The following is a 15,428-nucleotide window of genomic DNA, read 5'->3' on the forward strand; positions in this document are numbered from 1 at the left end:
ATGCTCTTAAAGTTGCTCAAAACCACCCTAACCACTCTGTATCCAACAGCCCTTGTTCTGCTCAGCAACAAAATACACAACCCTTGAAGCCAGGACTCTGTACACTATAGTCACAACAGTTAACCACTACGCCATGACAGCTGTGAAGACATTTGTTGTTTTTCCAATATATCTGTCACTACATATATTGAATAGTATTACTTTGACTTCCACAGTTGTGTAGTACTTATTATTGATATTACTGTTGCATCACATATGTTGTTATATCTAAATATACACATATCAGATACATATGGTGAGATTCATTTGGGAAGGTATACACAACCGTGATGTTTACACATGACAGGAATATGGATATATACATATACATATGTAGATATATGTCTACATGTACATACACATATATATATATATATATATTCATACATATGTATGTCCACACATCTGTATAGTGCATCATATATATGGCCATTTTTAGAGATCTCTGTATATATATATATATATATATATATATATATATATATATATATATATATATATATATATATATATATATATATATATATATATATATATGTATATGTATATATAGGTCCCCTACACATGGCTGGAATGCCACAAAGTCAAAACCCATATGGCCAAGACCATATGTTCAAATTTTGGTATCCCAACCATGTGTAACAGAGATCTCTGTGCAGTGCGGAATAGAAATATTTCCATTTCCATACTGTAGTGTGATCTCGGAGTTGGTATATTAAAGTTACTGGTGGTGCAGGGGGGTGTAGCCCCCCTGCTAACACTTAGAAAGTCAGTTAATGTTGTGTATTTATTTTGTTTTTACATGTTCAAAATTGCAGAAGTTGAACATATGCTCTCGGACATATGCGTTTTGGCTTTCTGCAGTTTTGGTCATGTATAGTAGACCCATATATATATATATATATATATATATATATATATATATATATATATATATATATATATATGTGTGTGTATGCACATCCTATGTGTACAGATATACCTATTTATGTCGATATATATGTAGATATCTATAACTATATGTGCATACATATCTAATTGGATATACCTATTTATGTCGATATATATGTAGATATCCATAACTATATGTGCATATATATCTATATATCTATATATGTGTAGACATATATTGCTATATATCCATATATGTATGTAGATATGTATATATGTATATATATATATATATATATATATATATATATATATATATATATATATATGTGTGTATAGCTATATACATATATGCTTACCATATGTCCAGAACATGGAGTGGATTCCTACCTCAGCACCAGTAGTCCCAACCTCTTAGTGCAAGGGGATGTCATGTATGTATTGCAGGTATATATGTAGACTGTTGCTACTGTAACAGGGTTGTCTTAATAGACATGTTGTGTGTGGGAGGTCACATCTGCTTTTCACATGTACACCATTGGCTACTGACAGACATCCTGAGGACATCATAGTACAGTACCACTGCTTGCACAGTAATGATCCTGTGGACTACAGCACATATATGACCAATATATGTGGACAGTCTGGCACTCTGTGGTCAGTACAGAGGAGTACACAGATCCTTTTCATGTGAGACATGTGGACCATGCCTCACAATGTGAATGTTAACAGCCATGTACATGGGTATATCATGTAAATACTGGACTACATATGCCCACACAGTTTATACATTCACACACGCCAGTCTGTCCTGACACATAATACCTGGTGGTGCAAAGGTCACATGGCCACATACTACCTAGTAGTTAGTGAGATACATCTGTACAGAATCCCACTGCTTTGTCAGAAATACACAACAGTTATGGTGGCCTGGCAGCAGTATGTCTTGCAAATAACTGGACATAACAGCACACTGGGAAATTACACTAAGCTGCTAGGCATGTCACAAAGCACTGTGCAAACTGCAGGCAGACTGCCACAACACTGGTCTACATTTTGTATGGGGAAATACACGTGTGCCTGCAAATATAGCAAGCTCTACATGCATGTTACAGCCCAGAGTAACAGACACCTGTGAGAAAGTGCATACCCACAACCAATGTGAACACAGCCACAGCCACATATGGTACACAAGCTTAATATGACACTATATGGACTGTCTAATAAACACCATCCTCATATGTGCCATTCACACACTAACCCTACATACACTGGGTCACGACACAGTGTGGTCTGATGCCTGTCTGTGGTATGGGACACGTGTATGTCTGGTCCTACAGACATGTGAGCCGATAGGGTACCATACACTGGAACAGCATGTAACACCAGATAGAACAGGACCAAGAACAATGGCATCTACCACAGTCTGTGCACAGCCCAAAGTACATATGCGCAATACACATACTGTCAACAATCACCATAAGTACACAGACCCCAGTACTGTACACACAACCGCAGAATGCCCAGGTTATGTCCTCAGAAATAACCCCTACTATACATAACATGTCTAGCAGTCTGATATCTGACTAACTTGTTATCAGGTATGATGTCAATATATAATGGTGTACAGAACATATGCACCTCTTACTGCATGAAATATGTACAAAGGTTGACAGACTTGTGGCTGGAGCCACAAACATTGGGCCAATATTGGCATGTTGCTGTGATAACCTCATACATTTACTGTCGTATCAGGGTTTGTTGTGACATATGTCCTATGAGGGATATGAAGTCAGTAACTCTCATGGCTGTCACCATGTACTGACTGCAATCCTCAGACTATGCTTCTGCAGTTCTAAGATAGGTGTTCTGTGAGTAACACAAGAAACATAAGGCTCCACACACTGCCCAGTCTGCAGATAACCCTACAGGTGGGAGTTTCCTCAAACACATAACACTGTCATGATAGGTATTAAATTGTGTAGACCAGTAATATCCACATACACCCTGTTAAACTGACATTACTCCAAATGCAGAAGAGCAACACTTACATTCTATAGTCATGTCTGGCACATCCCCTCCTGTCTGTTGGCCTGTTTCCAGAGTGTATGTTATTAGAGGTAAATCCAAATGCCATCTGTGATGCTGTTTGCCAAACACCAAATTGAGGTCCTGCTCACAATGAATGAAAAGGCCCAACACCCACATGATGTTCCTAGATATTGGAGTGTGTTTCCATGCAATTGGCTATGGGAATTTTACCACAGCTGTTCCACATGCAATCAGCTAGAGAAGGATTGCAATTCATGCAGAGGCCATCAGCTGATCATGAGCATCACTTACAAAACACAAGCTGCTGCTTAAGCAAAGCAGGTGTATTTCTCCACATCCACCAGAGAGGGAGTGAGAGAGACAGACAGAGACAAAGTAAGTCATGGAGGGGGTGGGAGAGTAAAACCTAAGCATGTTTGTGTCACACACCTACCAGTATGGGGCTTCAAATCCCTGGCTTACTATGCATTGCTATCAAATGGCTATGCAGTTATTGCATGGGCCACATAGCTTACATGCTGGGGAGCTATCCAAAGGTATATCTGATGGTGAGTGACATCTGCAACAGTGATATAGGAGTGACAATGTAGGTGTAGTACACGTGCCTGTCCACATGAACAGGTGTCAATGTCAACACAGCCACACTCTCTCAGGGACTCACACACATTGACACAGTTGGCAAGGTCAGGAATAGACTTCCTAACTAGCTAGTTTGCCACAATACAGTAATGCGCAGGTATCACATGCACCACAGGGCTTATCCAGATGATATATGGGCAAAGGGTATGTGAAGGTGTCTGATATCAGACAGCATGCTTCAATAGGCCAATGGGAGTTGTAGTGAGTGTGAATGTGATTGAAAGCATCATACTCCACACACAGACACAGGGTGCCAGTACTGACATGCATGGGGACATTGCTTCACTGGTGTGTAGTGGTTGACTGTGCCAGAAGGCTGTACAAGGCTAGTTGAAGGGTATACCTTGGCGTCAGGCCACTTGACAATGGTCTGCAGTGTGGATCAGGGGTGTAGTGTCTAGACTGGCCCACACAGGTGGGTATTGTATTCACCATCCAGTCACTTGGGTTACTATTGTGTGTGGCCAGTGCTGTGCAATGCTTGCCATGTATGTGTTCTATAGTCCATGACATGGACGGTGTCTGGGATGTGCACACATCCCACATGCATGTTCAGTGACATGTGGAACTGTACCTGGGGTGTCTGGCCCATGTTGTGTACACAGATTGTTGTCATCAGATGTGCCAGTCCTGGCCTTATGTGGCAGGGACTGGTAATGGACACCAGGTTGACCCTGCACCTATATTGATAGCATGATACAGGTATCCCCTGGTGCCAGTGGCATCTGTCCATACAGGGCATGTGTTTAAGGCATGGTATGTCCTTTGTGGATCACATTTGATGGCACCACAGTTGTTGCAGGCATCCAGTGGGGAACATAGTGAAGGCACACTGTCTGCAATTATGTGGCTATTGTAATGGTGGGACAGAGTACCATGCCCTCTGTAGTCCACTGCAATCACATCATGGTTTCTATCTGTGGGCAATATGCAGGGTACTACCAACAAAGCGGTAGTTGCCTGGGCAATTGTGTTTGTGTATGAGACATGGGTTGATAGTGTTCTCTGGGTAATACAATGGTTGCTTAATTTTTTCTCCAGGCCTTGATGTCACATGTAGGGGTATGGATTGGCATCCCAGCCTCTCAACTATTTGACATCTGTTATCCTTGCAAGGTGGACATTGTGACATATAATAGGCCCACCTTATAAGAAATTTGCAAAACCCGCTCCGCAATGAGTGCATTTGTTACACACTCACAGCCATCTCCACACAGGAGACAAATGACAAACACAGAAACACACGCACACACACACACACACACACACACACACACACACACACACACACACACACACACACACACACACACACACACACACACACTCACCATATCTAGGATTAGAACTCCTACCTAACTAGTTTATCACACTACAGCATTATGCAGTTATAGGACGTGCCACAGAGATTACTTGACTACTCCTTCCCCAAAGGTGTATTTCAATGGGAATGACATCAGCAAGCTTGCCAAAGAAGGGCAATGGGGTTGCAGTGACTGTGAATGGCCTCAAAAGCATTGCTCCCTACACAGACAAAAAAACATTAACACTTGCCATGTCTGGGAAAACAACCCCTACCAAACGAGTTTATCACACTACAGCATTACGCTGTTCTAGGATGCACCATGGAGATGACTGGACTACTTTTTCCCCAAAGGTGTATTTCAAGGTGAATAACATCAGCAGTCTTGCCAAAGAAGGGCAAAGGAGGTTGTAGTGACTGTCAATGGTCTCAAAAGCATTGCTCCCTACAAAGACACATCCACACTTGCCATGTCTGAGAATAGAACTCATACCTAACTAGTTTATCACACTACAGCATTATGCAGTTATAGGACGTGCCATGGAGATTAATGGCTTACTTCTTCCCCAAATATGTATTTCACTGGGAATTACATCAGCAGACTTGCCAAAGAAGGGCAATGGGGTTGTAGTGACTGTGAATGGCCTCAAAAGCATTGCTCCCTACACAGACAAACAAACACACAAACTTGCCATATCTGGGAATAGAACTCCTACCTAACTAGTTTATCACACTACAGCATTATGCAGTTATGGGACGTGCCATGGAGATTACTGGACTACTACTTCCCCAAAGGTGTATTTCACTGGGAATGACATCAGCAGGCTTTCCAAAGAAAGGCAGTGGGGTTGTAGTGACTGTGAATGGCCGCAAAAGCATTGCTCCCTACACAGACAAACACACACACAAACATCTGCACTTACCATGTCTGGGAATAGAACTCCTACAGAACTACTATATCACACTACAGCATTACGCTCTTATAGGACACACCATGGAGATTACTGGACTACTCTTTCCCCAAAAATTTATTTCAAAATGAATGACATCAGCAGGCTTGCCAAAAAAGGGCAATGGAGGTTGTATCGACTGTGAATGGCCTCAAAAGCGTTGCTCCTTACACAGAAAAACAAACACCCACACTTACCATGTCTGGGAATAGAACCCCTACTGAACTACTATAGCACACTACAGCATTACACTGTTCTAGAACACACCATGGAGATTACAGGGCTAAACTTCCCCAAAGTGTATTTCAAGGTGAATGACATCAGCAGGCATGACAAAGTAGGGCATTTGAAGTTGTAGTGAGTGTGACTAGCCTAAAAAGCATTGCTCTCTACACAAACACACACACAGTTGCCATGTCTGGGATTAGAACCCCTACCTAACTAGTTTATCACTCTACAGCATTACGCAGTTACAAGACACACCACAGAGATTACTGGCCTACTCTTTCCCCAAAGATGTATTTCAAAGTGAGTGACATCAGCAGCCATGCCAAAGTAGGGCATTTGAATTGTAGTGAGTTTGACTAGCCTAAAAAGGAATTGATCTCTACACAGACAAGCACACACACTTACCACATCTGGGATTAGAACTCCTATCTAACTAGTTTATCACATTACAACATTACACAGTTATAGGACGCACCACAGACATTATTGGGCTGTCCCTTTCCCAAAGGTGTATGTCAAAGTGACTGACATCAGCAGGCTTGCCATAGTAAGGCAATGGGGAGGGCAGTGTGTGTGCATGGGCCATAACCCATTCATCTAGAGGTAGACACACCACACTCAGGTACACACAGGTTTATATTCCACAGGTACATGTATACAACTGCTACATGACTACTGTCTTGTACAGTCATGTTGCACAGTTAGCACTAGCACCACAGTCTATAATGCTGAGGGATTCCAGAGGCAAATGTCTATGGTGAGTGACATTTACACATCATGTGGTTGTAGTCATTTGACTGTGTGCTGGGTGGGACAGGCCTCATGATGGAAGGCTCTTTGTCACTGTCACTCTCTTCCACACATCTATGTATGTGTACTTTTGGCATATTACAGTGTGTTGTCCTTGGATATATGTATGTATTCCTATCCAATGTATGTGCAAAGCATGAATGGTGCATACTGAGGAGTGTATGCACTAACATCTGCAACTCTCAGATATGTATGGTCCACTGTTGTTGCCAGACATGGGCTTCATTTCTTTATGTGTGTGAGCATGCCCAGTATGACCTTTTAGTATTTTGTTGTCTGACATTGCCTTCATTTCTCTAAGTGTGGGAGCATGGCCAGTATGCCCTTCTGTATTGAATGTATAAATCCATTCCAGGTAGATTGTACTCCAGTGCAGACTTTTGTGTTCGACACCTGCAGCTAGCAAACTGTTTCTGCAGGATATCTGTAGATCAGTTGACAATATGGGGTCAAACTGGGCAAGGAATAGTGGGTACTGTAGGTAATTGTGTCTGTGCTGCTTCTGCTACATGGTCCTGGTGTTAGCAGAGATATTCAGACATGTGTACTGTTATACACTGTGATGTTTTATGTCATCAAGTACTGTCAGGTAGACATTTTTGCTCGCAGTGATGTCCTGGGTAACACAGAGTGAATGCAACTGTGTCCAGTATTGTGGTCAAACGCTTACATATTCCTGCAAACTAATGCCATTCTGGAGGGGGAGCTGCAGACACTTGCTGCTGGGTCTGTGTAACTGGTTCAGCACCTTGGTACAGTGGTGGCAGTGGATCCCATACTTGTATATCCATCAACGTGACAGTATGACCTTATCTTGCTGTGGCAATACCTCACAGCTGTACAGATTCACACAGGTTATCCAGAGGCAGGGGTCATAAGTCAGGACATTACCCCTATTGTGGTTTATGAGCAGGTTTGTAGCCACCCATTCTTGTGTTTGCAGCCAGGGATAGTATGTGCACACGGCTGTGTTTCGTACTTTGCACATTCCATGCTGCCCATGCTCCCACCCCCCTCTATTATTCTATCCTCTTCCATACATTATGCAAACATTCTCTGATACTTTCCCTATTGTTATCACCTCATCACAGCAGTATAGTGGTGTTGATCCACAGTTCATGCAGTGGGACATGGTGGACATGTTACTGTGGTTTGTCCACATTGCCTTGCATATGGGTTCTGTGGATGTGTTATGTTGTTATTTGGGAGTCCATGACATAACATACATTGGCAGTATAGTTGAGACACAGGCCTTTGGCAGAGGACTGTAGGTCATTTGGTAGTGATGCAGGCCAACTGTAGCAGGACGTTGCATTCTGTCAGTCCTACCATCCCAGACTGCAATACAGTATATTCCCCTGGGGTGACACGGTAGGTGTGCTAGGTGTTCATGCCAATACTTTCTGTCAGTATTGATCAAGTGGTGTGGATGCTGGCAGGGTGCTGCTGCATACAACTAGGGACACACCTGCATGGGACACCTGCACTGCATGCTGCATTGTTTTGCTATTGCCATACACAGGTGGGGGTCATATTGTACCCACTCCCAACAGCAGGGATAAGACCAGAGAGGTACCTGTGGGTGATGATTGGGTGAGCTGGGTGCATGTGTGCTATAGACACTACTTGCATCTGACTCACAGATATGCATGGGGCATTCCACTTATGCTGGCTTGTGTAGGGACATCAGCTGTTTCTCAATGCATCATTCCTATGACCTTTGTGGTCTGCAAGTGTTTGGCCAGATGACATCGGTATTCCCTACTACAAGCCCAGATAATGTGCTGCAAACCTGTATGTACAATTCCAAGGGTGTGTCCATTTAATGGTTACACATTATACACTGTCTGTCTTGGGTACTTTCCCCTGTGTACTGCTTGACCTCCTACCAGTTGAATATCTACAGAAATCAGCAAAAGTCATAGCCTATCCCACCTCCATACTTATAAACAGAACAATCACCAAAGGATCTATCCCATCTATCTGGAAAATCTCCCATATCATTCCTCTTCCTAAAGGGGGTGACTCTACTGAACTCTCTAACTTTTGCCCTATAGCCCTACTCTCTCCACTAGCAAAAATAATGAAGTGCATTCACCGACAACTACTCGACCACCTTCTCCACAGCAACTTACTTGCCAACTGTCATCATGGCTTTAGACCATTCCATAACACAACTTCTGCCCTTCTATCCCTTTCTGATTGCATCAGCAAAAATCGTAATAACAACTCCCTATCATCTGTACTCTTTATTGACCTCTCAAAAGCCTTCAATATGTTTAACCATCACCTTCTTTTGGATATACTTAAATCTCTCTCACTTGATACACAGGCACTACACTGGTTTAAGTCCTACCTAGAAAACAGACAACAAGCTGTGCTCTGGGACAATGAACTTTCCACACACCTTCCTGTTTCCCTTGGTGTACCTCAGGGCTCTATCTTAGGCCCTCTCCTATTCTCCATTTTTATTAATGTTCTAAATCTAAGAATTCCTCAAGCTACCTCCATACAATATGCAGGTGATTCTACATTAATTTGTTCTGCTACTTCCTTACCAGAACTCCAAATCCTTACCCAGACATTATTTAATAAAGTTGAAAGTTGGTTCCTACAACGCTGCCTTCTCCTGTGTGCCAAATAAATGAAATTATTGCTCTTCAGTCCTACAATAAAGTCCTCTCCATTAGACCTTACAGTGACATCCAAAAATGGTACTGTAATATCTCTAGAACCAACCACCAAACTCTTAGGTGTGACAATAGACCATAACCTTACCTTAGACATACACATCAATACCACCATAAAATCAGTTAACAGAAAGCTAGGCTCCCTTTACAGAATTAAACCCTACCTTACCCCCACAGCCAGAACTACTATTGCCCACACCCATCTCATCTCCACACTACTCTATGCCTCTCCCATTTATACCAATCTTTCAAAAAGAAATCTCAACAAACTGGCAGTCATCTATAACAACATAGCTAGATTTGCCACAAACTCCCCATTTAGAACCCACCATTGTCAGAATCTAAAACAACTTGGATGGCTTGAACTCCAAAATCAACTACTATTTCAACAACTTACTATCACACACAAGATCTTATATCATCCTACTAATACTCCAATATTAACTAGTCTTATCACCCCCTACAAAAATCTCTCAACGCTTCGCTCAGCCAATAGGTTATTAGTAACTGAACATAAATCCAACAATAAGGCTGGGGACACACTGTTCTCAAACACTGTAGGGGAAGTCTTGGAACCTGCTCCCAGGGAACTCTCATCTCTCTCCTCCACATCTCTATTCAAAAAGCAACTTAAGGAATATCTCCTAACTCACTGGCTATGCCCTTGCACAAATCCTGATTAAAACTCTCCTCCTCCATTTTTATGGCTAGTTTTCCTAACACTGACATCTCATCTCCTATTAACCTCTGTGACTATGTGATTTTCAGCCTACTAAAGTTACTACTAACACTGCCTTTCCTTAATCTGCCACAGATCTTACTCTTGCTTAACAAGCTCTCTGTCTGTATAAACATGACTCTACCTAGTTTAATCTGGCACAAAGCTTAAACTTGCTTAGCAAGCTCACTTCTGTATAAACATGACTTTACCTTAGTCTTTTTGAATTATAGCTTGTATATAATTGTAAACTACATTAGTACTATGCTGCTAACAAGGGAGCCCGCAGGATTTTTTCCAGGGGGGTGCAAAACCCAGAGCCCCGCCCATGCAGCCCCGCCTATGTAGCCCCACCCTACTCCCACTGCCCCTCCCCCTACCCCACACAGCCCCGCCCCCACACAGTCCCTCACATACACACACACACACACAGCCATTCCAGCAGTGTCCCATTACTTGGTTATTTCTCATCATTTGCCACAGACACTGTTCAAATCTATCAGTATGCATACTGTCTTATGCTTTACTTCTACAATGATTACAGATATTTGGATTTAAATTCACAACTTTTATTTCAAATTTTATAGCAGAAACACTGCAGCACGCATTTCACATTTACTAAACAAAGCAACAGTCTTGCAATGAAAACAGACTTAGCATTAAAACTTCTCTGCTTTTGATACTCACATTGATGGAAACAGCATTGAAACCCACATTCAAAGAGAATGCATCTGGGCAGAGGCAGGTTAAGTTTACCTTTGGGCCATTTTCAAAGCATATCAAATGCACACATTTTTAGGCCCATGCAAAAGTATGGTGTTTCATGTTCCTGATGGGAGATAGGAAATTCACCCCGGGGATCACTTCTGTGGCTATGCTTGACAGTGGCACAGGAAAATAATTTTCTTGGGTGGCAAAAGCCAGGGTACCTTTGGTTAGGCTTATATAGGCCCAATAGCCTAGTACCTACCTATGAAACTATAATTGAATTATATCCCTTGTACAACACCTGCACCACCTGTTAGAGTGTATTTTAAATTTACAGTTTTGAACATTTTCCAGTAAGCAGTGAAACAATTCAAAACATATGAACCAGTAATGACAAACTGCCTTGTTCAGAACATTTCAAACATAAAAGGCCACAGGCCACTCAAACTTCTATCATTATAATCCACCAATATTACTCCATATGCACAATCTCTGCAGTCTGCAGAAGTCATCTGAATTCCACATTACAAAGATCTGAAACTAATGAAGAGATTGTTGCTATAAAACATACATTTCAGAGTTTCATCTACAAATGTAGTGCCCATTGCCCTAGAAGAATAAATTGCCTATGTTACATTAAAAGAAATGGTATGCTGGTATATTGCAACAGGGAATATGTAACAAGCTGAAAACTAGGTTCATAGTTACTAGGCACCAAAGGGACATACTCAGGACAAGACTGCAGCACCCCATCCCCTTAAAATACACATTTACATGCTGTGGGAGTAGAAGCTACAGCCCTCTGTAGCAAGATGCAAGTATGCTATCTGCTGTGCTACTAACACTGCTTTAAAATTCTATACTACAATTATACCATTTGCTAAACAAAAGAGTTGCACATTTGTACAAACCTAGCATGATGAGCAGCAGTAAACTTATCTTCCCTTGAAGCTCTCAATTCCTTGAAAATAAATTCCACCTGCTAACTCTAAGTAGGTCATTTCAGACACACACACAGACTAGAAATATAAAGCAGAAATCTGGACACTGAAAATCTGTACATTTGACAGGTATGACACACATAAATCTCCCTACCTACCTTGTAGTACCTCCTTAGAAAGTGGATAGAGCAAATCTTTTGGGTTTCTATCATCGTGACAGGAATGTACTGCATTCCTAAATCAAAGTATGATTAAAAGTTCACAAAATCAGTACGGTGTCATCAATCTTTGATGTCTGCCAAAGTGCTCTTCAGAGTACCTGCAATGAATGTGCACTGCCCAGTAATGACTCCTCAGTCTTCCTGCAATTGGTATGGAGTTACATTCATTGGTAACATGTCTAAATACGAATGTATATTCTTTTTTAATAAGACCCATTGCTCCTACTACTACTGGAACTGCCTGGGTATCTTTCTTCCACACTGCTCTCATTTCTGCCTGCAAATCCTGATATAGTAGGAGTTTGACTTTGTGTCTCTCTGTACATAACACGCTGTAGTCAGTGGGTGTGTAGAGTTCAATGATCAATGCTACTTTTGTCTTCTTCTCTTGGACCACTAATATCTGGTTTTCTAGCATCTGTCTTTTGTGCTGTTGGTAATTGAGGATGATCCCATGTGATGTAGGCGTTAGCATTTTCTATGATGCTTAAATTGCAGCTTATGTTTCCAGTGTTTTTAAGCCACTTCAGTACCATAATGTTTGCACAATGCCCAGTGCAACAGTCTTGCCACATTATTATGCTTGTCAGTATACAGTGTCCTTCTACCGTATGTTGCAACCATTAACAAGGTGTTCAACTTCAACCGTTTCCAGTTCTGTTTTACAAAACCTACATTTGTCTGTTTCTCCCACATGTGCAATGGACATTGTAAACCAATGTGTACATGATAGTCCACTATCTTGTGCCGCCAATATTGACCTTTCCTCTCTTAGTTCGAATTCACCTTGCCTTGACCATTCCTGCTTTTGTTCCTGATTAGCATGAGTTTTTTCCAGAAGTGTTCTATACTTGCAACTATATTTATGCATTTTCCACATTTTTTCATCTTCTCAATTGGTCCATCACCGACCTTGTATTCTTTTGTTTCTTGGTACATTCAGTTGCTGCCCGATTTTTATCTACTTCTAGTTTGATTTCCATTTCTGCTTGATGCCGATATGCTTCTGCAAGCCTAAGCAGAGAAAAGCAGAGAAGTCATGTATCTTAGATTTATTCTCATTTTTCAAAACTTTCACTACATTTGTGAGGTCAGCAGATGTGTGGAGTCCCATGACTGCAGATCTGTACATGTAATCAGTTTCAAAGGAGGAATATCCCTTCTTCAGAATGTGGAAAACATATAATCTTGGTATGCACTGATTTTTTATAAATCATTTGGTGAGTAAGAAGCATCCTTGTTTTCCTATATAATCTATGCAACACTGAGGTCAGTCAAACACACAAAATTAATTTAGGACAGGAAGAACAAATTGGTTTATAGCTTGGATTGTGTTCCTAGATGTAAATGCTGTTTTCAGGATTCATTTAAGTCATCTAAAGTATTCCTTAGTAATTTTGATTTTCATTTGCTCATGCTTTATTGTTGATTGTTTTATCAGTTCCCATTCCCAAATATTTGTACTCTTGCTGAAGTTGTTTTATATCACATTCTTGTACCAAACTGATGTTTTCTTGGTGCTGCAGTTTTCCTGCTTTAAAGGTTTGTTTTGCACATTTATCAAGACTAAATGACACTCTCTTATATCGTCTGACTTGCAGGTGTGCTTTCAGTTCCTCCTCTGAGCTGTACAGTTTTAAATCATTGACAAAGAGAAGATGAGAGGTCTTTACACGCTGTTGCTTTCTAGGATCCAAATTATAGGGCAAAACAGAGTAGCAGCAGTAACAGAGTCACCCTGGAGTATTCCCCATTGAAGTTTTTCCCTGAAATAATAATTTGTCCTTCATCGTGGCTTAATTGCAAAGTGCTCTACCACTGTTTCATGGTCACTGTCATGTAATCGATCAGTGTAAAGTGTATGTTATACATTTTAAAGTGCTCTTTTATACATTAATGTGTGATACTATCAAATGTTTTTGTAGTCAATCCATGTTGTACTTATTCTTGCCTGTTTTACAATTCTCCACTATGACTTTAACAATAAATGATTTTTATTCCATATGACTTTAACCGTCCTTTTGTTCCATTGCCATAACTGAGCTTTCTTCTAAATGACTATAAACTCAGTCAGCATAAATTCCAGTGTACAGTTTATACAGTGTCAGGAGGCAAGTTATTGGCCTATAATTTTCAGGGACGTTTGCAGGTTCAGGCTTAGGTAGGAGCATTTTTTCTTATTAGTTAGGTTGGTGTCTGTTCCGGGTGTGCATATAAACGGTTTACTCATGGCTTTATCTGCTAGTGATCTTGATTCTTGCCTTACTGAGATTGTCATTCCTAATGTGGTCTATTTCAATGAGACTGTTGATATGTTGTTCAACCTTTACCAAGTTGAACAGATTGCAACATCTGGGCAATGGGCTCAGAAGAACTGTTGAGTAATTTGCAATAATGGAATGAGAAATAAGAAATATGCATGAAGAGCAAGCATTGAGTAAAATATTGCAAGTGCATTTTGTCTGGTTTCACCGACAGTGATCTTTTGAAGATCATCCAGGCAGTCAATGAATGGATTTATATTTCTCGGTCCATCATGTCTCCACAGAAGAGGTATATTTGGTACCAATGCTCATCATTTTGGACTGTCACAGAAAAAAAAATTAATCTTGATAACATCAACAGCACTATATATTTCAGGACCATCATTCAGATCACACTGACTATCCACTGTGCTGTGCTTCTCAGACTAAACCTTGTAAAGGCTGCTTTTGGATACTTTTCACGAATCTTTCCTTGAACACTGGATGCTTGCCATTATGAAACAGCCATCATAGCCTTGTCCGAGTAACTTGTCCAAGTCTAGGCCGTACTTTGTATCAAATGTCATTGTCAATGAATGCATAGTCTGTGCATCTTTCACAAAAATGTGAACAAAACCAATAGTTATTCTAATCATGTTTCAAAACTTTCAGTATGTTGAGTCTTGTGAGGTCAGATGTGTGCATTCCAGGATTGCAGATCTGTACATGTAATCAATTTCAAGGAGGCCCGTCCCTCCTTCAGAAGGGGGGATATATAATGTTGGTATGCACTCATTTTTTTTATAAATCATTTGGAGAGCATGAAGCATCCTTTTTGTTTTCCTGTTTAATCTATCCAACACGTTTTGGGGCCAATCGTCTCACAACTGTAATTTGGGAGAGGAAGAACAAATTGAGTTTCAGCGTGAATTTTGTTCTTAGAAGTCAAAGCTGTTTTCAGGATTAATTTAAGTTTTCCAAAATACTCCTTACCA

This window comes from Protopterus annectens, chromosome 7.part1, assembly GCF_019279795.1.
Source record: "Protopterus annectens isolate FY-2018-M chromosome 7.part1, PAN1.0, whole genome shotgun sequence".
Lineage (NCBI taxonomy): Eukaryota > Metazoa > Chordata > Ceratodontiformes > Protopteridae > Protopterus > Protopterus annectens.